The sequence below is a fragment of the Mus pahari genome, chromosome 7 (assembly GCF_900095145.1).
Source record: "Mus pahari chromosome 7, PAHARI_EIJ_v1.1, whole genome shotgun sequence".
Taxonomy (NCBI): domain Eukaryota; kingdom Metazoa; phylum Chordata; class Mammalia; order Rodentia; family Muridae; genus Mus; species Mus pahari.
Genome location: NC_034596.1, coordinates 12,843,334 through 12,867,195, shown reverse-complemented (window position 1 = coordinate 12,867,195; position 23,862 = coordinate 12,843,334).

Genomic DNA, 23,862 nt, shown 5'->3' with positions numbered 1-23,862 from the left:
GTTTTATTTGGCTCTTTTACTTCAAATTCACTCAGATATCTTTTCCTATACTAAGTTATTAACAAATACAGACAAATTGAGTTGTGCTAGTCACAATGCTAATAGATCCCACTATACAACATTTAAAAGTCAACATTCATAAATGTCTAAAGATTTCATTTTAAGAATTTCTAAATACTGCAGTGCTATCAAACTCATTGTAGTAGATACATGTTTAATATTAATACCTGAAACTACAAGTTTATAATTGTAAAGCACATTGCTGTTTTTCCCCTCTTGTTATATAGGTTCAGTTCATTCTTTTAGAGAAAAATGTCTACCAAATGTCTGAGCTTAGGAGTCATTGTAGACTGCTAAGTTTTTCAAAAGAATTTTAAAAATTCACCAGTTAATCTTAAGCTCAAAAACATGTCCATGTACATTCCCCTTGCCCAACCATTGACCACAGGATGTACTAGAAAGATTTCACGTTTACAGTTCCCAAAATGTTTGCTAAAATGACCACTAAGTGATTCCATTGGGCTCATAGGCACTAGTATACAGGATCCTCAAGTAAGGTGCAATAACATCTATTGACACTAGGTAAACAACTACAGTGAATTAGCTTAGATTCACATTAGTCATACCACATTCATTCTCAGAGTCATCTATTTGTGCAATTGAATTTTCTGAAGCTGCCATGATAAAAAGCAAGATGCCACACCAGAGTCAAAGTGCAGCAGGAAATGACAGTGACACGCAGTCTGACTCCAAGGTTTGAGAATCAGTTCAGTGACCCACTGGTGATCACATCCTGTGACTGACCTCTGTCCATGGGAAAACACTACTTTGTTCAAGTTCCTGTAGGTTGTTGGAAGAACCACTTAAAAACAACACAATTGTGTCCAGTTGGTTTTAGATTGTTCAGGAGCTCATTGCTTTAGAAAGTCTCTAGCACACTTTGGAGCAAAGTTAGAAAAGGATGCTGTGTGTGAGCCTTTTGTTTTGTCACAGATTAATAAATAGGTGTGAACCAAGAGTTGAGATGGTTAATAAAATACTATTTTACAACACACCAAAGGTCATGGGCCTTTTGTTTTCCTCTCATAATACAAAAACGAGCTGCTAAAGAAGTGTTGCGCTACTGCCTGGATTCATACTTTCAACCAGATTGCTTTTGTTTGCTTCACCAGCAAATGTCGACACTGGGAATGGCAAGTCCCTTCCCAGTGTTGCTGCAAAGATAGTTGGTCCTTCCAGGATCCCTGAAAAAGAGGATCTGTTTCCCATATTGTAGAAGCCTGAGGTCTGTTTATCATAATCTATAAAACACCTGGTTAGAGAATGCTCAATAGAATCAACACAATGATTGTTCCTGTAATATGAGCTGCTGGGTAAATTCTACTTAATAATCTCTGTCTCACTGCTGGCTTGTTCTGTGAGTCACTGCCATAGAAACCTAGGGCAGGGTTAGTCTGGTTTATGAACCTGTTCTTTGTTCTTAGTCCTCCTGAGAACAAATGGTCTCCTCTTGAATTCTTGCCCCAGGCTTCTTCAAAGTTCCTGACGGTGGAGCCAGGGTTTCTTTATGTTTATCACCCCTCGGTGTTTGATGATTTGATCTACTGAACAAGGCAGCAGTCTCAATTTGAAACAACAAAATATGATACTAGTTAATATGAGCAAAAGAGAAATGCATTACAAATGAACCAAGTAGCTCACAGTAAGAGTTAGAAAGTTGGCATGCCAGACTCAGGAATAAATCAAGGACGTGAAAGCAGATTAGAGGTCAAGTCCTAGTGGTTGTGTTTGGAATGCCTACTGCCACTGAAGTGTAATCATTTCATCAGGCATCTATGTCCTCTATTGCAGATAGCCTTTAACAGTGCCCTCGTACCTTTGCCAATCCCTCAAAATTCATTTTCCTAAGTGAGAACAAGTGGACCACTGTAGCTTAGTCATATGTCTGTGCTTTTGACGTCAGGGAGTGAGGAGTCTGTCTTTCTGTTCTCTGTTTTCTATCCTCATCTGTTTATTCTTATCTTCTAATTCTCATCTTCAATCAAAACAGATAGGATGTCCAAGGTTGAACAGTTAAACTGAAAAATGTCATTATTATTACTCCATTAGCAAAGGACATTCACACATACCCCACTCCCCAACTATAACAAAGAAAAACATCTATTTATAAATCAGTGCCTTCCTCAGTGTGAGCGCGTTAAATATCAATGATTAATCCACCAAAGTATATGGCCAGTACCTGCTCATTATGTCATTTCCTATAAATGATATGTTCTCTTTGTATTATATATTCTTATAACTATTACCCTAGTAACTCCTTTTAAATACTTAGGGTATGATATAGGAAACGGAAAGTCATCTATTCCTTTTTAATTATTTAAATAATACATAAAAGGAAAAATGCAGATTCTGTGGCGTGCTTACGCATTCAACCAATAACTTTATTATAGTTTCTACTCATAACTTCTCTATTCCTATCATGTCATGTGCTTCAAGTTCTTCAGGAGAAGCAACATTTGAGGAAGTGACAGGAAATTTTACGTGGATGGATCTGAATACTCAGAGGTGTCCTGACAATACACAACTAAACCTGTTTGACACAGGATGTTGCCATGTTCTAAGGAAGTCCCTAAATGCTACTCATTCTCTTATCAGATCCAATGAAGGGCAACAGCCATGTTCCCTGGAGAACTAGACTCAAACATCTTAGCTGATAATACAATCCTTGTTTTACTTTGTTTCTTTAGGACTAGGGGGAATCTGACATGAGAGGCAGAAATCTAAGAGTCAAGTAAAATGGAGCTCTTGTTGGCTTTACTTTTGCACTAAAGTCTGTAAATTAGTAAAGACAAAAGTATGAAAACTAGAAAGAAAAAGAAATTCCTACTAGATAATTATATGAAATTATTGCCTGCACCAAACTATGAAACTTTTGTGGTTTATACTTCACATCTTTAGAATCCAAGGTACCTAAGATCAAGGTGCTGGCCCACCCGATTGCTGATAAGGGATCTCTGTTTCCAAACTGAGCCTCCTTGCTTGTGTACTTGTATTGGGAGGGCAAAGGGGTGAAAACCAATGTCTTCACAAAGTAGAAAGGTTAAACAGGCTAAAAACCTGCACTCTCATTAAACAGGTCACTAATCCATTTTATGAGGACCACATTTGTATAGTCATGTGGTAAGTTCTGTACCTAGACACTATCCATTTTAGCTCCTTTTCTCATTACTATGACAAGTTACCTTCCAGAGAAAACATAAGGGAAGAAAGATCTATTTGCGTTGGTGTTTTGAGTTATGGTGTGCCTGGAAGGGAAAGTATGGTAAACCTCATAGTGGTAGAAAAATGTGGTTGGAGTCCTGTAATATATTACAGAACCAGAAAGCAGACCAATAAGTCCAACTATAACTCCAAGGTTTATTCCACACTATCCTACTATCTCAAAAAGAGTCAACAGCCCTCAAAATACCATCACCAGCTGAGACATATTTTCAAGACCTCATGGTAGCTATTTCACATCTTAACTACAATGACATCATAATGACAAGTTTCGAGATAAATTGAAAGCACACATTCAGATCACAAGGATACTCTCTATTCTCAAACATGGTATACCACGGTGGTACAAAATTATCCAATATGCCATTGAAGTACTGGTAGAAAAATTAGACAGGGACATAGCTAAGTATTTATTCCAAGAAACAATGTCCCTTTCATGATTGGAGGCAAATATAATCAAATATAATATTTATAACTGGATAAATGACAAGTCTAACAAGAGATTGATGGATTCCCTGTGGCTTAAATTGATTCCTACTTACGAAAAGTTGTTCACTCTGCAGGATAAGGTTACAGATTGGCTTTTATGAGGTAAAGTAAATGTACAAGGCACTAAAAGGACTGAGTGAATCCATTGCACAATCATTTGGATGGATAGGAATGGGTATAACCTACATTCATTAAATGCGGATTATAAAGTTCCCTATAGAGTGGTTCTCTTGATGTTGATTGGTTGGTTTCATTTTGTGCTTGATTAACATTTATATAGATATTAACCACACACTTTGCAGCCTACACTGGAGATTCATTCATTACTTTCTGGTCTTACCCCAAACCACTGCCATTAAACATCAAGCCATCTTTTCTTCAAGCAGAAGAACATTGAGGTGTGCTTCTATTGCTCTCAATGTATGAAGGACTCCTCCCTCATTTCACTGAAAACTTCCCTAAGAGGGGTTAAAACTTTCTTGCTAACCACAGTGATTTATATCAAACTTATTTTCACAATCATAGATAAACTAAGCTTGAATTAATTTTTCTTTAGAATTCACTTGAATCTAATTCACTCAACAAATTTCAGATATGGAAAACACTGTTACTGACTTTAGCCATCATGATATGCAGCAGCATCATGAACCTATTTATCCACTTTACTGAAATCGTGTGTCTTTTGACCAAATCTCAAAAAATCCCTCTCAACCAGTCTCTAGTGACCATTTTATGTCTGTATGTTCTTTGTTTCACACTTCATGCGGAAGTGAGATCATATGTGTTTATCTATTTCTACTTAGTATATTTTATCTAACATATATTCCATATTTACTCATCTTGCAAATATATATATATATCCATCAAAGAAAGTAAATTTGATTCTGTATCTTGGCTACAATGAATAATAATCATATATCTCTTCTGTTGGTTACACACACACACATACACACGCAATTTACATTTTTGCTATATACAAAAAGCAAGGTTACAGGAGAATAGTATTGACATATTTATTTTTTTTGAAAAATACTCCAATGATAGTTTACATAAATAGCTGCAATAGTTTGTGTTTCCTTCAAGAATGTATAACAGTTCCTTTCCTCTATGCCCTTATGAAGACTTAATACCCTTTGTAAGTTAGATAATAAGTCACCATCCTAGCAATTGCAAGGCAATAATTTATCTTGGTTTTAATTTGAATTTCATAACTTTTGGCTATTTGTGTGTCTTGTTTCAAATTTGCAGTAAGGTCATTGTTCAGCACTAAAAATGAGTAATTTTCTTATTAATGAATTAACTGTGTTCATTACAAAATTTGGATGTTTAACTTTTATATTACATGGGTCTTGGAAATGCACTGCTTTTTGTCATTTGTTTCTCTGCAGTTTGTTGTTCAATTCTCTTTAACACAGGAAAATTACAGTTTGATACAGTGTCATTTACTCACAGGTCTACTCTGGGTGTCTTTGCATTTGTGTCAGTGAGTGGAGCTTCTGTCTTTTCTAATACAAGTAATTTTTGTTTCTTATGTCTTTAATTCCCTTTGAATTACTTGTATTTAATATTTGGCTAGACTAAGAAAATGCTACTAATACTGGAGTGTTTATTTTATATATTAAAATGTTTCTGTTTATTGGTTCTAACAAATTGATATCTTCAGAATTTTCTACATTTAAGACAATATCATGTGCAAATTAGATAGTTGAACTTTTAATTGTCATTGTTTTTACTTTCTTCTTGCTTAATTACTTTGGCTTGGATTTAAATCTAATTCTGAATAAAAATGATGAAAGTAGGTGTGTTGTCTTGCTACTAATTTAAAGGAATCTCTAGTCTTCAAAACTGAGTAGGATGCCAGCTAGTACAATATAAATGTGAAAGTTGTAAGATTATATAACCACAATCAGATTTGAGAACACCAATCTTCATTACTCAAGCTGAGTCAGGAGAATAAGAAGACAAGGAGAGGGGTTATGGGATAGGGGACTTGCAGAAGGGAAATGGGGAAGAGAATTTCAAAAAGAAAGACAGACACACAGACAGACAGACAGACACACAGACAGACAGACAGACACACAGACAAAAAGAATCAGGTCAGGCCTGGTGGCAAATACCTTTAATCCAGGACAGTCTGATTCACACAATAAGTACTAGGATAACCAGGGCTGGTACACAGAGAAAACCTGTCTCCAAAACAAACAAACAAGCAAACAACAACAACAACCAAAAAAAATCAGTCTTTTTCATTCGATTTGAAGAAATGTCCAGCATGCAGCCCCACTGAATGTTCTAGAAACACATCCTTCATATCACTTGCTCACAGCACATAAATAAAACCTTATTTAAAGTTGAGGCACTTTCACCTTCAGTGGTGATAAAGAAAACTTTTTGAATTTAAAGACAATGTAGATTACCACCATTATATGAGTTACAGCAACAAAACTACTTTTTATGAAGTTTGAAGGGCTGAAACAAATAGAAATATAATACTGACCAGAAAAAACAGGGTCAAAACCATAAGAGTTATTTAACTTAATTGATACTACTCAACAGTTTTGTAAATACATTGGAGATGAGCAATTATATATCTTAGGTATATACTTAGGTCTATAATTAAATGTATTTACATGTGCATATATATATTCATATATATAATTTCTGTTATAATTTAGGCACTGAATTAAAAGTAAATCTTTAACTGTTTTTTTTCTAGAGTCTAATTAGACAGTCATGTCTGAGACCTTTTTAACTTCTCAAGAGATGTAAAAATGAAGTGAATAGATCTATTTCTGGATACATTATAGAAGCAGATACATCTAAAATACATATTTTAGAATGTTATAGATAGCTGAAGATAGATAGAGGTATCTACATAAATAGATATTTCCTTACACCATAATAGTCTAATGAGTCTTGTATTGCTTAATTTTAAGCCTAAGGTGCAAGTCTTATGAGACAGTTGAAAAATAAACACAACTGAATCCGATCACCTCACAGACCAAGGACTTCTACATACATAACTCAATTAGTTTACCACCATTTCAGTTCATAAGGCAATCAAATTAGTTTTTTTTTTAACAGTGCCATCTGCTACTAACACATTACATCACATTTGTCAACTTCCACCAACAGTGGTGAAGACAGCTTATTATTTGTATTATTTTCTACTACCCCTCTTTTACCCTAATGTCCATGGTTCTATTGTCTGAAGCTTTCCATTGTATCAGTTGGCACTGGAAATTATCCTTTTCAAAATCCATTACTGCCACAGAACAAAGCTGTACAATTTAATCCAAAATGTTTTTCAAAATGTCTGATCTAGAGAGCATTGACTTTTATACTTCAAGGATAAAATCATAACATGGTAACATTACAAAGCAGATGGTAATGATGAGGACACTGGGGTACAATGAAAATGGAGGGCCACAAGAGATGAGAATAGATCATGGCAGCAGGTTCATCTCTTTTGCTGAGGACCAATTCCAGCTCCCTGCTTTATGAACCTGATGCTCAGTCATCTCTGCAAGTCACCTGTAAAGAGGGGCTCTTCTTAGCTTATTCTTTGTCTAAAAAAGAAAGAGCTCTGACAGATTACTAAACAGAACAAATGGAAGTATGCATACATAGGACTTTGGATGAATGGAATTCTACCAAATTTTTGAAATATCACTATAAACAAGTGAGGACTAGGAGAACATAATGTCTATGAATTCCTTAAGACATGTTCTGCTTCTTACCTGAGGGTCCTTGTGGGAGCAATCCTTTCTCTTGTGAGTGCCCTCCATGGGGTTTCATGATGGGCACATGGTGGCCAATAGTGTGGTAAACTCACAGCACTGATGAGAACAAGTACCTACCTCCAACACAAATATTCTTTGAAATACAACCCATGAGGCACATAAGTTTTCAGGAGACATAACAAAATTGAAATAACCATAAGAATTGTAGAAATGAAACAGGCAAGCATTATCATTTCTCTTTAATGATCTAAAAGTGTCAAACCTACACAAAAGTACACCTAATGACCAGCTGTTTACCCTAATTTTTCCCCTCTACTTCTTTTATAAATAACATTTGTTTGGCATCCAGTAGTGATGATCTCAAAGAATATGGAAATTGCCACAAAATAAAAAAAAATAAAATCCTAGAAACCGAAAGAAGGAAGGGAAAATAAGGCACGATCAAACTGGCAACTCAAAATTCCATCACATGGAGGCTGAGGAAGTGACACAGATGATGATAGGGTGCAAAAAGAACGAGATCAGCAGCACATAGTTCGAGCTCCCTTAGTCATTTGTCTTTGGTTACAATTTCACTCTGAGATGATCACAATCCACTGAGCACCCATGTTGAGTACCCTGTAGTAAGAAACATCCTATGTCTTAGGGTCTCTACGAGCCATGTGCTCTCCTTACTTGGTAGCATTCCTGATCCATTTTTTGAAGTAAACAATTCTGAAGGTAAAAGATGTTTGCTTAATGCCTCAACCAATGCTGGTAAAGATGATGAGCTCAAGTCACTTTTTTTCTTTTTCTTTTCTCTCTCTTTTTTTAAAATTGTATATTTTATTTATTTACAGTTCAAATGTTATCCCCTTTCCTGGTTTTCCCCTCTGCAAACTCCCTATCCAATTCCCCAACCCCTGCTTCTATGAGGGCTCTCCCTTACCCACCCACCCACTCCTACCTCACCTCCCTAGCATTTCCCTAATCTGGGGCATCAAGCCTTCACAACCCCATAGGATGAACCACAATATCAACCAACCATACCCACCAAAGCTCCCAGGGGCTAAATCACTAACCAAAGAGTACACATGGAGAGACCCATGACTCCTGCTGCATATGTAGCAGAGGATGACCTTGTCAGGCATCAATGGGACTTAAGAGTTTTGGTCTATTATCCTCATTCAACTATGCTCTGTATACTTACAAATGACTTCCAGAATTCCTATTAACATTGTGATCGATTCTTAAGGACTAATGTGGTCAGCGAGAACTCATGGCTTCTATGGAAGGAGTAACTTCCAGAGCAGTGATTCACACCATGCCCTCACAGAACTATCACCATCAACATCCTGTGGGAATTTTTCAGGAATCTAACTTCACCTCCAAACTTCCTCACTGGCAAACTAAAACAGAACTCAGGATGAACCCTGGGAATCTGTGTATTACTTCCATGTGATTCTCCTATATGTTCAACTGTTGAAGAGAAATAACTTGTCAGCTTTTAGCATGTGTTCTACTCATTTGAGAATCTTATTTAGATATAGGTTCTGATTTTATACCTCTTAAATGAGACCCGTGGTCTTTCTAATAAGATCCTAAGTACTAGTACTAAGTACTAGTACATTCTAATGAGACTAAGTACTAGTCAATAAAATGTCAAATATCATCATTTACCTTAAACTTGAACTAATTAAGTGAAACGAAAAATTCAGTTCCTTGGTCAGACCAGGCTCGCTCCAGAATTTCAGTCGTTATGTGCAGCAAGAACCTATCACATTGGAAAACTCAAAATACAATCCTTTCCTCATTATAGAAATATCTATGTTTCTCCATTATTTCTTAGTGGTTTGAAAATTTCATACCATGTGTTTTTTATCATACTATACCCTTTCTAACTCCTCTCATATCCATCTTGCCTTTCCTACCCACCAACTTAGTATCTCCTCTTCTTTTAAACCTATCAAGCACAGTTTGTGCTGTGCAAATATTTGTGGATATGTGGCCATCTACAGGAGCATTGTTAACTTACCAGGGGCCAGAACCTTGAAGAACTCTGACTCTTCCTCTCCCTGAAGCTACCAACTGCTCCTTAGCCATGGGATAGGTAAGCTGTAATGCCTACCTCCCCCTGTAATGCTGAGATTTGATCTCTTTTGAGCACTTAAGGATCTTGTTCATGCTGTCATAACATCTATGGCTTCAGATATGCTACTGCTCCGAGGTGTACAGGAAACACTGTTTTCTTCTGGCCACTTACAGCATCAGGCTCTTACAATCTTTCTGGATGCTCTTTTCCAATGATTCCAGAGTCTTGGGATTAGATTAGGTGATATAAATGTCCCACTTATGTACTGAGTACTGCACAATCCCTTTATTCTCTACATCTTGACCAGTTGAGTCTCTATGCCAATCTTCATCTCTAGCAAATAGAAAGAATTTAGGTGTGTCTGATGGAAATGCATGATAATCATGAATGAACATTTCAAGCAAAGGCTTTTAATTCTTCTTTGTTAGTAGTAATGATTATTGTTGTGGTTCATTAACTGTATAAGTCAGGACAGTAATTTAGGCTTCTGTCTGTTCACTAAATAGATGTGGAAATGTGATTTTACAGGTTCCTTCAATCACAAAGTTATTTCCCAAGCAATCGTTTTGGACTATATGCTATTCTACACACAGGAACACCTCACTGAGCAAAATGCTCCAAATCATGGTCTCAAAGATCTGGTGTGACATGTATCATTCATGCCTATGGTTAGAGCAAATATTGCTATAAATGAGTTCACTTTCAACAGGAAACAGAAATTGTATTGGCAGTGCCCAGAGCACTTCCCTCCTCAGCAAGAGATATAATCAAAAGTTGTTGACACTTGGGAACTAAAATTCTCTCATAAATCCCTCCTGAAGGATACAGCTCAGAAAGCTCTATCTTGGACCAGATGCTGTAGAAGCATTTCGACAAAATAGTTTCATATGAAGCCCTGAAAGTCTACTTTACAACCTCCTTATATGTGCCCAAAGCCTCCCACAATAAACAACCCAGCATAATCATCCTGTAGTCCCTATGCCAGCAATTAAGCTTGTATGACTTTCAAGCCAGTGCCACCTCTTTCTCTACATAACAAAAATAGCCTATTGTTTCCCGATGGATTTTTTTTTTCCTAAAGTACTGCTGTGTGTTTTCTGGGTAGCAAAAACAATCCAACAGAGAGAGGCAAGCTGGCTGCATGGAAATAACGTGTGGTTCAGCATATGGTCCTTTCCTTGCACAGAAGCCGGATTCAGCGCCACAATCATCCCATTCATTGGTCTGAGCTAAACTTCTGATGGAAAAACGTAATGAGGCTGTCTGAGCCACTGTCACTCCCCAAACAACTGCTGCATCTCAGAGACTGGGAGAAGAGGAATGCATTCAAAACTACCCCATTGTTTTGTGCAGGTTTTTATGCATTTTATCAATTTAAATGTCATCTTGGGGAATGATCACAACATTTGAGGCTTGGCATACCTGCCTTCATCTAGGTGTCCCTGACTGCTTATTGACTTGCTCAGTAAGTTTTCTCCAGGTTATATTGACTATGCAAAATGGGAAATCTTTATCCATGTTGTTTGTTTTTAAGATCAGAAACCTGACATGTCTAGGTCTTGGCACATTGTAGGTGTTTAAGATATATCAATTGTTCTATAAATAATCATTTTTATGGACCTTGATTTCTGAAGTGGATAAGATTCAAAAGCCTGACCCACTTACAATGGAGCAGCTGTCTTTAATATGCCTCACATCATATGGACACTTGAGTGAGAACTCAGAAAATGGGAAACACAAAGAGCTTCTCACCACTGATTATTAATGAATACTCTCATAGCTTAATTTCATAAAGATGTGGAACATGTTTCAATGCAAGCTCATTAGTTAGTCTGAAGAAAAGAGAGAAAGGTGACTATTGCTATTTAAAATGGGTGTAGGGGGATAAAGGACAGAACAGAACTATCTCCTAAGTTCCAAGCAGAACTTTACTAATTTCCTACAAGTCACTGAAGCTTCATTGTCAAACCAAGAATCTTTTTTTTTAACTGTATATAAAAGTTGAAAGTAAGGTAGATAAATAGCTTTTCCAAGGTTACACAGGATTAGAATCCAGGTGCCTAGCCCTGGGGCCAAACTTACATATTACATTCATTGAATAGATGTTTTCAGACAATTGTGCTAGGGACTGGGTCAAGATTTTACAGGGATTAAATGTGGTAAAGCCTAGCCCAGCTCTGAAACAGATGAAATATTGAGGAGGCAAATGATGTTATGACCAATTAATCACAATATGAAATAGAGGAAATTCTGGTGCAGTGTATACAAAACAACACAGAGAAATGAAAAAGAAATAAGCTTCGCTTTGGTGGAACATTCTGATGTGACATCCTAGAGTATCTGATTTCAAAGGCAGCGTTTAAAGGACAGAATAATAAAATATAACAAGAACACACCAAGAGTGAAATGCAAGATGAACAAAAACATCGAATCAGGAAAATGTCTTCTAGAAATACTAAGTAGATCGACTTTGCTGGAACAAAAATGACACAAGGAGAAAGGGTGAGAAGGGTAAGAATTTCACTTTAATTTTGTTCAGCATTGTGCAGTTCTGAATGCCTGGCCAAAGGCTTAGACTTGATCCTGCGGCCAGAGATGCAGCATTGAAAGATTATGAAGTCCTCGGTGAAATGTTTGAATCTGTGTTTCAGGGGCATTGATCTGATACCAACATGGAATGAAATAGACATATAACAACTCAGTGATAATTTTTTAACTTTGTGACTTGTCTTAAAGCTTGCTCTTTAGGGAGTTACGTCATCACTCTTTCAGACTTTGTTGCAACCACCCACAAACCAACAAATATTCCTCTTCAAGTAAGTGGAAGAGAAAGACTACAATTAACTAACTGATTAATAGCTAACAGCTATTTATTCTTTGTGACTGTGAGCTCTCAATCTAGGAGATAAAGTTCCAACTTTCAGGTAATAAAAGCAGTAGCTAAATGTCACATTCACGGTCACACAGAAAAGGATAACACTGAGAGTCTAATCCCAATCTATGAACTCTGAGACCTGTTCCCCTGTGCTGTGCAGAACTTTTGAAACCACTTGTGCAGAGTCACAGTTATGGCTACTACTGTCCTGATGCTGAAAAGATGTATTTGCTGCTGTTGATAGGGAAAATGCCCCTTAATAGTGGTATACGAGGAGTATACAATAAAGGTAGTCATGAGGGAGTCCTGCCTTTACATCCACGCTGGAGATTTTATTAACCCTTGGAAATGTAACAAAAGATTCAAAAGATAATGGACAGAGATAGATGAATCATTCTCAACCTGGAGCTCACAACCCCTTTGAGATGATGAGTGACCCTTTCACAGGGGTAGCATATGAGACTTTATATAATACTTTATATTATAATTCATAACACTAGGAAAATGACAGTTATGAAGTAGCAATTTCAAAAAGTTTATGATTGTGGAGGGTATATCAATATAAGGAAACTGTATTAAGGAGTTGGACCATTAGGAAGGTTGAAAACTATTTATATGTCCTGGGATGAATGTCCTGAGAAATACAAACAGAGAGACCAGAACCTAACTGGCAAATATTTCCCAACATTTGTTGTTAGTAAAGTCTGGACTCTAAGGCCTTCTGCTAACATAGTCTGACTTAGGGTTTTAGTCTGTTCAAATAAACAGTGAATGCAAATGGAGAGAAAATTGATTTGGACTTAATCCCATCAAAAGAGAAACATACATTCATATCCCCTTATTTTCTAACCTCACACATCTCATCTACAAATAAAATATTCATATATATAAATAACTTGAAGCACTGAAGTGTAAAATCTTCACTGCATATACAACACTCTCATTTTACTAACATGGGATTTTCATAGGAACAGGGCCTATCTACTGTGATTGTCTAAATTCAAATATCAGCTTTCATACCTCACAGTTAGGTTTTGTTGGTATTACTGCTTATTCTCTTTACTCTTAAATTTCTCATTTATGAACTAGAATATTAAATGTATTTACTTCATAAAAATGAATTAAATGGGTTGTTATATATAATTGAATTATATAAAGTATCCAATAATGACCAGCATAAAGGACACACTACTTAAACTCAGCAACATTTCCTTTCCATAAGATAAAGATTTCAAGATGTCCAGTTCATGTCAGAAATCATAAATAGTGCCAAACCCTATATATTATGTTTTCCCTAAATATATAACTATGAAAAGATTAATTTATTATTGGACACATTAAGTTATAAACAAATCTAGCTATATGAAGTAGAATAATTATAACAGTACATTATGAAAATTATTTAAAATTTAAAATTATTTAATTTAAAATAAATTTAAAATGTATATTCTGGAATATACCTGCTATTTTCATGCCTTTTTTGCATACAGGCTACAAAACCTTAGAAAATTAAATGCAAGTTAAAAGAGACATTTATTTGTTCATGCTATTTTTCTGTTATGGTTACTCTTTCCTCTACTGATGTTTATTGCCATTATTTTATTAGTTGTTTTGTATTCTTTATGTCAGAGAACTATTGCCTTATAAGCCATGCAGTAAATTCAGTTTGTTGAAGGAATGAGTGGATTAATGAAACTTCGACAACAGTACCTTATATAAGATTAATCTCTGCCTGTCACATCCGAGGCAAGCTCAGCTTTCAGGAAACAAGTAATTCCTAGTGTTCAAGATGCAATGGGACCAGAATGCAACGGATAATAAATTATGGCTACCAGAGTAGGTTGGAGGTTAACACAAGACATCAGAAGTTTATCACGTGACCTACACATTCTAAATAGTTATTCTTTGCAGAAAGTCTAGAGATCACTGCGATTAAAAATGATGCCGAGCTAGAGAGGGAATTTCACAACCTCATTGACTCAGTCCTTTCATTTTTCATGTAAAGTGAGGCAGCACAGAATTTGTTCACTGACAATAGTTTGAATGAGCTTGGTGATTTGCAAATATGACTTCAGCATTGCTTTTTTTTTTTTAAGACCACTGTACTTAATTACCTGAACTTTAATTTCTCTCACATAATATCCACGGAATTTCAAATGGGAAATAAATGAGTAATAATAATGAATATTTATTCTTTACCCAAATATGAATATTTCTGGGTACAATTTTATTGAGCCACTAATGAAGTCCCTCATAGAACACTTATCAGGTAATAGAGTGTGAACATCAAAGAATAGTGTCCATATAAACTAAAGAAAATTAAGAAAATTTTCCCTATATAAGCATTGCATAATTCATATCAATTCATGATATAGCAAGAGATTCAAGCCTAAAACACACTTGAAAATATCTTACTGCTGAGGTCAATAGATTGCTACTTGTATTTCTTGACAATTAAGACGCTTGCCCTGGTTTGGGGTTACTTTAGTTTGGCTCCGATATCTTATTCTGTTAAGCTTCCACTGAGTCCCTCTTAATGAGGCCTCCCTATATTTGGCTAATGGAAGAGCTTTGCAAAGCCAATGAGTTCTGCTCCACTTGTCAAATGTGACCAGACAATTTCTAACTTCAAGAGGGAAAAGCACACAATCCACAAGAACCACTCGGAGAGTGTTTCAGAGGGAGGCATTCTGGCACTGCAGAGTGGAAACTTCAGAGATTACACAGTCCCTCCCCGAGGCCTTTGTTCACTGTCTTCACTTGTGAGACAGTGGCCGTGAAACAGTGGGACAAAGGACGAAGGCTCCAGAGGAGGCCACCAATCTGCCAATATGAACTGGAGCTATTCATTTGATTCCTTTTGGGCCTGGAATTAGAGTGTGCTGCAATGTGGTTTATTGATGTAATGACCTCTGTGGAGTCTATGACACTTGCTGATCTCACGTGATCCCACCCAGAGAGTATCCTAGCCACTCAAGCAAACCAGTTGCAAAGTCACAATTACTCCTTTCGCCCCACTGAAGTTCTCTACATCTTGGCCACTCTATAATAGATATACTATACCATTTATCCTTGCACACAATGGCATTCCCTCCACAGATCACCCCCACTGTAGCATCATTGTGTATACCCCATTTCATTTATCTTCAAGCCATGATACAGCTCTCCTCCCTACTCCCCTTTAGCTCATGCCCATTCCAGTCTTATTTTTCTAGGTTTTTTTTCTTTCCTATTGATGTTATTGAAAACATAATAAGCCATTTATTCATGTTTTAAAATGTCCACTACTGAGTCACAGTCAATCAACATTCATCTATTTCTTAGTAACTGTATATTAGTAAAATGAAAAGTTTTTATCTGTCCCCAAATTGGTCTCAGGACCAACTGCACCCATCCTAATTCACTCACAACTTGTTTCTACCCTAACTCCAGACACAGCTGATCAGAAGCCTCCCTTTTTGTAGAATTAGTCTACTTTACACTGGGTTACCATTCTGTCAAAACAACTGTCTAGTATTTTCAGTCGTATGTTAGTCACTCCATACCGTGAATGCCATCCTGGAATACTATACATTTCATAAAATTAAATCTCTCCACTTTGCATTATACGCAGGTTCATTTTCTTCTTTTGTTTGGTAGTCCTGCACATCGCTGGTGAACAAGCTCACCCACCCACATCCATGTCCAGCCTCTTTGCTGGCATCCTAGGCTAGTCAAACCACCACCTGGCTCGGCCCTGAGAATTCCTTGTCCCCTCTGGCTCTCTCTCTCTCTGATGAATGACTCATGCAGTCTGGGTCCTTCCCTCACCTCAGATTGCTCCAGATCTTTCTTCATCATCTGTATGTAAAGCTCTGGCCTAATTAGAAATCATCCATTTGCTTCCAACCAGATTCTATGAAACAATTACTGCCTGCTTGCATCAACCAGGAGAGTCAGTCACACTGGCATTTACTGTTTTACCAGGACTTAGATTAACAGTGGGATAGCCCTTTTTAACACAAATCAGAACATGAATCACAATATTAATAATGATGTTCTCATGGCAAAAAATTTAAAGCCAACATATGTAGGTTAACAACTTAATAAAACTGGTTGTTATTGGTCAGAACCAAGTCAGAACCAAGAGACTTCAACATTAACATATTGACCTACACCAAGACCAGTTGGGTTTAGAAGGTCCTATTTACCCACCTCATTAAAGTGTAAGAGCATTTGAAGAGCTGCCAGACAACCTGGGCTGGTGCCAAGCAGGCAGGAAGCAAAAATATCAAACAGGTCAAACCTGCCTGGTTAGCTTGTGACTTGTGAAAAACTCCAAGACTGGTGGTTAAAACATTGACCTTCTAATGCAGTTCCCACACCATTCTTTATCTATATACTAGAGGCCAGCCCCCCCAAAAAATTATTTATTTATTTTATGTATGTGAGTACACAGTAGCTGTACAGATGGTTATGAGCCTTCATGTGGTTGTTGGGAATTAAATTTTTTAGGACCTCTGTTCACTCCGGCCAACCCTGCTCGCTCAGTCCCTGCTCGCACCAGCCCAAAGATTTATTTATTATTATATATAAGTACATTGTAGCTGACTTCAGACACACCAGCAGAGGGCATCAGATCTTATTACGGGTGGTTGTGAGCCATCATGTGGTTGCTGGGATTTGAACTCAGGACCTTGAGAAGAGCAGTCAGTGTTCTTACCCGCTGAGCCATCTCGCCAGCCCTGAAAACAACTTATCACTTATTTCAAGGAACATACCATTTATTTTTTTTTTATAAGATAAGCTCAATATACAGGAAAAACATGATTTGTGCAATGTGTCAAAATTACTGTATGAGAAGGAACAGTGAAAACTCGACCCCTTGTCTCACCATTGAACAATTTTTTTATGCCTAAAATGGACCCCAGAACCTTGAGCATATTAGGGTGTATAACATGTCCCCTAGACTCTTGGATGATAGATAGCCTTCTTGTCATCAGGGTGAGATCACGATTTGAAAGAGAAGTCATGAGAACACTGCCATGGAAGAATCAAAAATAAATTACCAAATAAATAATGAAATGATAAAGAATATGAAAAGAGTCACATACAAGTATGGAAGTATATAAGCAACAAACATATTATATGACTTGCATAAATATTTACAAAAATAACTAAGCATTATAATAGTCAGTAGGAATTCATATAGAAAATAATTTGAGGTGTATCTTTCTTCCAGTGAGTAACTGCTTATCTCTCAGATAAGTAGGCAGAAAGCCTTCAAAACACGGAAATCCTTCCAATTAAATCCTAGTCCAATGAGTGAATCATTGTGAAAAATTACATCCACCAATTTGCTTTAAATGAGAAATGTTTGAAGTGGTTAGTTGTTTCCTATACTGCCTGAGAAGTACCTAGAGAAGTGTTCAAAGTGCTTAGTGAACAGAGAAATGCAAATAAAAATGACCGAAGACGATATTTTAAGATAGATATAGAATTTATTATTTAAACACCATCCCTGTCCTCAAAGGTGTCTCAGTGTTCTGCTTAGAGGACACAAACCGGATCATCGCACATTATGGTGGTCACCGCATGAAAAACACTGTGTACGTGGCAATGACTGTACAGTGAGACTAGATGGCAGGAAGGCAAAATCAAAGACATAGCGGTGACCCACCTTCCAAATCTCCAAAGCAGTCACTCCACGAGCAAAGACCCCTCCTCACAAAGCATCCTTAAGTGTTGGCAAGGTTCCTGAATGTAATCGGTGGTGGGGATCACCACACTGGACTTAAGGAGATAATTTCAGCTAGTAATAAAGATCTTTAGACTCTGAGAGAGGCTTTGTCGGTCTCATCATTCTGATTCTTTCCCCTTATCTTTCAGGAGGATGGAGGGGTGATCTGACCATGTCTGTGGGACTGAAGGAGGAAGGGAGAGGATATGGGCTCCATTGTTTGCAATCTTGATGTGGAGTTTGGCCCCGGGACAGGCTGTAACTTTGTGCTCTTCGATTGTCCCAGGGCCTGATAAAATGGAAAGGATAACAGGCTCGGAGCCAAGAACGGCTCTTCCTGCACAGTAGTCCTTTGACTTTGGGGCACATGATTGGGCATTTCCAAGTTTCAGATTGTAAAGAGAGGACGACTGTTATCCTCACTGCAGACCAGCTGTGGTCAGGAATCTGCAGCGTTCCCCACCCAGTGGGCCTCAGCACTTAAGGGCCGCCATGTTCCTGTCTCCAGCTACAGCATTCACAGGACCTGTGCCAGCCTGGATACAGTCCCTGCTTCTCTGTCCACTGCACACTAGGCTCACACAGCCCCTGCCCACGACAAAGCTTTAGCCTGCCATTCTACAACCAAAGCTGCAGGACAACGTGTCAAACACCTGCAGGACTAGGAGTAAACTCGGAACTGAAGGCTCCCAGTAGCTTTCCTGAACAGCTCTCATTCTTCCCTCATTATCAGTTCTTCTTTCGGAACTATAGCAACCAGTATGGATAAACTCATCCAGCAGCTGCAGCAGCTGCTACTGCACCCAATAACCCCACTTTGCTCTGGTCCTTCAAATCGTCAACAGTTTTGAAAATTCCATTCTTTTATGTATTACCCGGCTTTTGTCTCAAATATTGACTGACATTTTGGACACTGCCTTCAAAAACAGGTTGTTTACTGTCCGTGTCCACTAACATAACCACTGAATGTACTTTTTCCAGCTGTGGACTTTCTCCACATGGGAAACTCTTTTTCTCCACTAGCTGACAAGTCTTCAAGGGAAGGAACCAGCTATTAAATGTGTTTATACAACCCAGTGCATGTGTGTAGTGACGTGGGCTGGAAGAAAGAAAAGCCAGCATGCTAACATAATCCAGGATGGAGTGGAATTTGGGGTATATTTAAATGTTATATGCAAATGAGTGTTAGGATCTCCTCACAAATAGCTTCTTGGATAAAATGTATTCTTAGATCATAAAAGGATTCCTTCCTGGCTCTTAGTTTACCACCTCGTCTTCTAGATGAGAGAAAATATCTTCAGAGGAAGGATAAAATGAAAGTGGGAATGTACATAAGTATCTGATTGACAGGCATGTGTGCTCACCACCCTTGTCGCTTGCCAGCACTGTAGAGAGTCACAGGGACAATAGACTTGGAACACAATTGGAACAAACAGAGGAGATGGAGGATTTGTAGGCTGACTGCTCCCTCCCACACCTACTCTCCCTTGGCCTCACTTTGAAGTTTTGCAACAATAAGGCTGATGAAGGAATCCTTTCATTCTCCCCAGGCCTCAGGAAGCCCTACCATAGCACCTCCCACATTCTGGGGCCTTTTCAGAAGCTGGCTAAGGAAAGCAAACACATACACATGCCCCCTAGGGTGCCCCATAACTGTGTGGGCCTTTTATTTCACAGTCCTCTTGAAAGTGTTATTTGTGAAGCTTAAAATATGTGAGCTTTGCAGGGGAGGTAGCCTGCAATTCAGGAGAAAATAACACACCAGGACCAGCCACGTGGCATTGTTTCTTCTGGGATACATTTTGTTCTGGGAAAATGTCCTAATGGCCTCTGATTTCAATGTTGCGGCATATCACAGCCCCGTGCCTGGGAAAACACAATGGCATTTTATATGATCACACTGTAGTGAAATAATAGCTCTCTGGTTCCATAAGCAGCAGATTGACGTGCAGCATCTACTGGAAATAGTGAGCTTTGAATGTCTAATCTGTCAAACAGCTCTGCCTATAGCATCCGTTTCTTGGCAGGGGGAGGGGAGATACTCAAAACCAAGGTGTGATACATATTTTAGCACAGCATCAGCTGCTTGTTTGTTGAAAGAGGCAAGGAGAGGTGTACCTTGTTAGGAAGACAGTAATAGAGATATCATGTGGCAAACAAAAACATAGGCTTGAGTATCAAACACTTGGCACCCACCAAGAGTTCCGGAGAGGTACTGAGATACGCAGGTTCTACACCTCAGAGTGATTTAATCAGCATTTCTGGTTTTTAGTTTCCTAAATTTGCTACTGTTGTTGCTTTTTAAATTTTGTTTTTGTTCCTTTCTTGAAGCAAACTCTCCTTGACTAGTCCAGGCTAACTTGGAACTGGAGCTCTACTTGTCTCAGATTCCTTGAGTTTGGGATTATAGGTGCATACCAACGTGCCTTGCTTTAATTCTATCAAATAAAGGGAATTCACGTGTACTTCATATGGTTTGTCTGCCTTTGGTAGATGTACTAGATGATTAGGGATTCTGCTTGCAGTGCCCATAATCATAAAGGAAGTGTTTTTTCTGATGTGCAGTATTACAGAAGAGAGTTGGCCAACATTTCTTCCACACCAGCAGAGGCCAGAGCACCAGACACCCTGCATTTCCATTGCCAAAAAAGACAAGATTTGTTGATAAGCTAAAGGTAATGGATGAGAATCCATGAATTAGTAGAATTAATGAGCCGAGAACATTCAAGAACTCAGTATATTCGTTTCTTTAGTTGATAAGTAATTTTGTTTTTAACTCCCAAAGATCAACCACCTGCTTAGTGATGGTCACAGACTCAAGCTTTGTTCTTAGTTCTATTCCCATTTTCTGATACAACTGTAACAAATAGTCATGTGCTCTGTGCTAGGCACACATGGTAGGCACAAGGCAGAAGGGCAGGATTGCAAGTTTGAGGATAGGCAGGACTCTGATAGTGAGCTCTAGTACACCCTGAGCTACATGATTAGACTGGTCTCAGAACAAAACTAACACCAACATAATAAAACAAACACTCACAAATTCATTAGCAGGTAGTGGTTTTAGTCATAAATCCCATACACTAACTATCACTGAGCTAATCCATGGGTTGTCAGGGAGGTTTACAATTATTATTTGATTTTACATTCCATAGGACATTTGCATTTCTTTGCATATGGTCCCCTCCTATCATTCTCAAAATTAAAAATATTACCTCATGTTCTGACCCTTCCCTCTTGCATATTCTTATGGTATTTTTACTGGACTAGTCCAGAAAATCCAGGAAAATCTCACTATTTCAAGATCAGTTGATTATTAACCTTCTCATCTACCACATGAATTTTCTCTCTACTGTGCGTAATGGAGTACATATAGTTTCTATGGGTGAAGATATGGGAAAGTTCCAGATGATACTAATTCTGTCTATTGTCACAACATTTTTACAATATATTATATAATTTTTCCCAGATAATAAGCAATTTTAAAGAGCCAAGTTTTCCCTCCAGTGAGGAGGTAATCCATGTGCTTTCTGACTGCCTGTGTGTAGCTCACTTTCTATAAATGAATACAGTTACCCTCAGATCAATGTTCTTTATTGGGTTGCTAGAAGAACCTGCTCACCCCTCTGTCCCTATTTATTTTCCCATTCATGTAACTTCATTTCACCACACATAAATCTGATTTCCTATAGATAAACAGGTAGGTTCTATGAATGAAGAGAAATTAGTCTGTTGCTGGATAGGTGAAAAGTGAAATTAAGAAAAGATAATAGATACATCACCTCTTATAGGTCTTATATTAGTGTATATTTAGCATTCCTTCAATTAAATATTTCTTGCTTATGGGCTGTATTATTTAATTCTTAGAGAGCCCTGTATGGAAATATTACTTGTATGTTAAAGAGAATGGAAAGAGGCATATTTGAGTTGCAAATAACTTAATAGAAATCTCATTTGAACCCTGTTTACCTCTTTAAGAATTCAAGAATTCAACTATGTTACAAACTGACTCGTAGGCTGTGCAATGAGAACTGAAGTTCTAAGGGAATTTTTGAGGCAATATACTGTTACACAAAGACTTGCACCTTCCAAATGGTTGTTTTTAATGGAAAAAGTACTCGTTTGGAAAGGCTAGCATAGTATGTTCATTCAGAATGCAAAGCTCTTAGCATCCCAAGGGAGTGGCACACCTTTGGCATGATGAGAGAACAGTGGCGTAGAGAAGGAAAGACATAGACATCCTTGATAGAGTGGGTAAGGGATCGTTTATATTCATAAGAATGAAATGTAAAATGTAGAAAGGAACATGATACAGAATAGATGGGAAACCCCCAAATGTATACGTTCTTAGATGACAAAGCTATGGTTTGAATGATTCCAAGAAGAGAATTACCATGGCCAAATCTGTAGTTACGAGAACCGGCTAGCAATGTTGATTGAGTAGGTTTAGGTAGGGCTGCACTTTTATCAAGAGTGTGTCAGACACACATGAGATCCTACAGATGAACTATCAGAGAGGAAATAAGGAACCAAATTGACAAGAATTCAGGGATGTTTAGAATCCTACCTGAGTCAAGCTAGACCCTACCCCAGCAAAGCTATATATTTGGGGGAAGCACATATACCCTGTGGGGAGGCCCATGGAGGTGACCTCAGAGGTCCCCTCTTTCAGACTTGAGTTAAGTTGCTTCAATGTGCCCTCCTCCCAGTAGAAGTCATAATGCAGAAGCTGCAGGAGTCTTTGCAGCAGTCCTCAGCCATGACAGGAGGAGCTCCCATCTAACGCAGGTCAGCAACAGCCAAAACTGTAAGTCCAGAGTTGGAAATCTAGGCAGCATTCTCATTTTCTTCTTGGATTGCACATAAAATTCACGCCGGGTTTTATGTTCCTCTCTGTAAAAATGTCTTTTGAGTTTCTTGTTACAGGAAACCGTGAGGAATACACAAGGACTATTGAAATCCATTTTCACATTCTCTTACTTATGGCTTGGTGGTACTTAAAAGACGGGCAGAGATCCACTGGGAACAGAAGGACAAACTACCCCCTCTCTCTTAAATAACAGTGCAGAGCTATGGCTTCACAAGTTCTCTGAGGTTCCAGTGATTTAGCAACTACTTGACTTTACAGGATGTGTTTACTGAATGACATATTCAGTGAGAAAATTTGAGGTCCTCCTTGTGAATCAAGCTTGATTGGTTGTGTGGCTATGCCCTCATGGGAGTCAATCCCTTTACCCTCTCTCAAATTCATAGACTGTTTTGTCTTAATATATTATATATTGTATACATTATATAGTATATTAAATATATTAAAATATTTTACATGTATATTGAACATTGGACAATACACATTACACATTACATATACAGAATATATAGCTTATACAGTATCTAATATATACATATAGTGTATATAATATGTCATATATTAATTGTTATATTAAATATATAAATAATTAGGGATATTTATATTACTGGATAGTTTTGTGTCAACTTGACACAGCTGGAGTTATCACAGAGAAAGGAGCTTCAATTGGGGAAATGCCTCCATGAGATCCAGTTGTGAGGCATTTTCTCAATTAGTGATCAAGAGGGGGAGGTGCCATCTCTGGGCTGGTAGTCTTGGTTCTATAAGAGAGCAGGCTGAGCAAGCCAGAGAAGCAAGCCAGTAAAGAACATCCCTCCATGG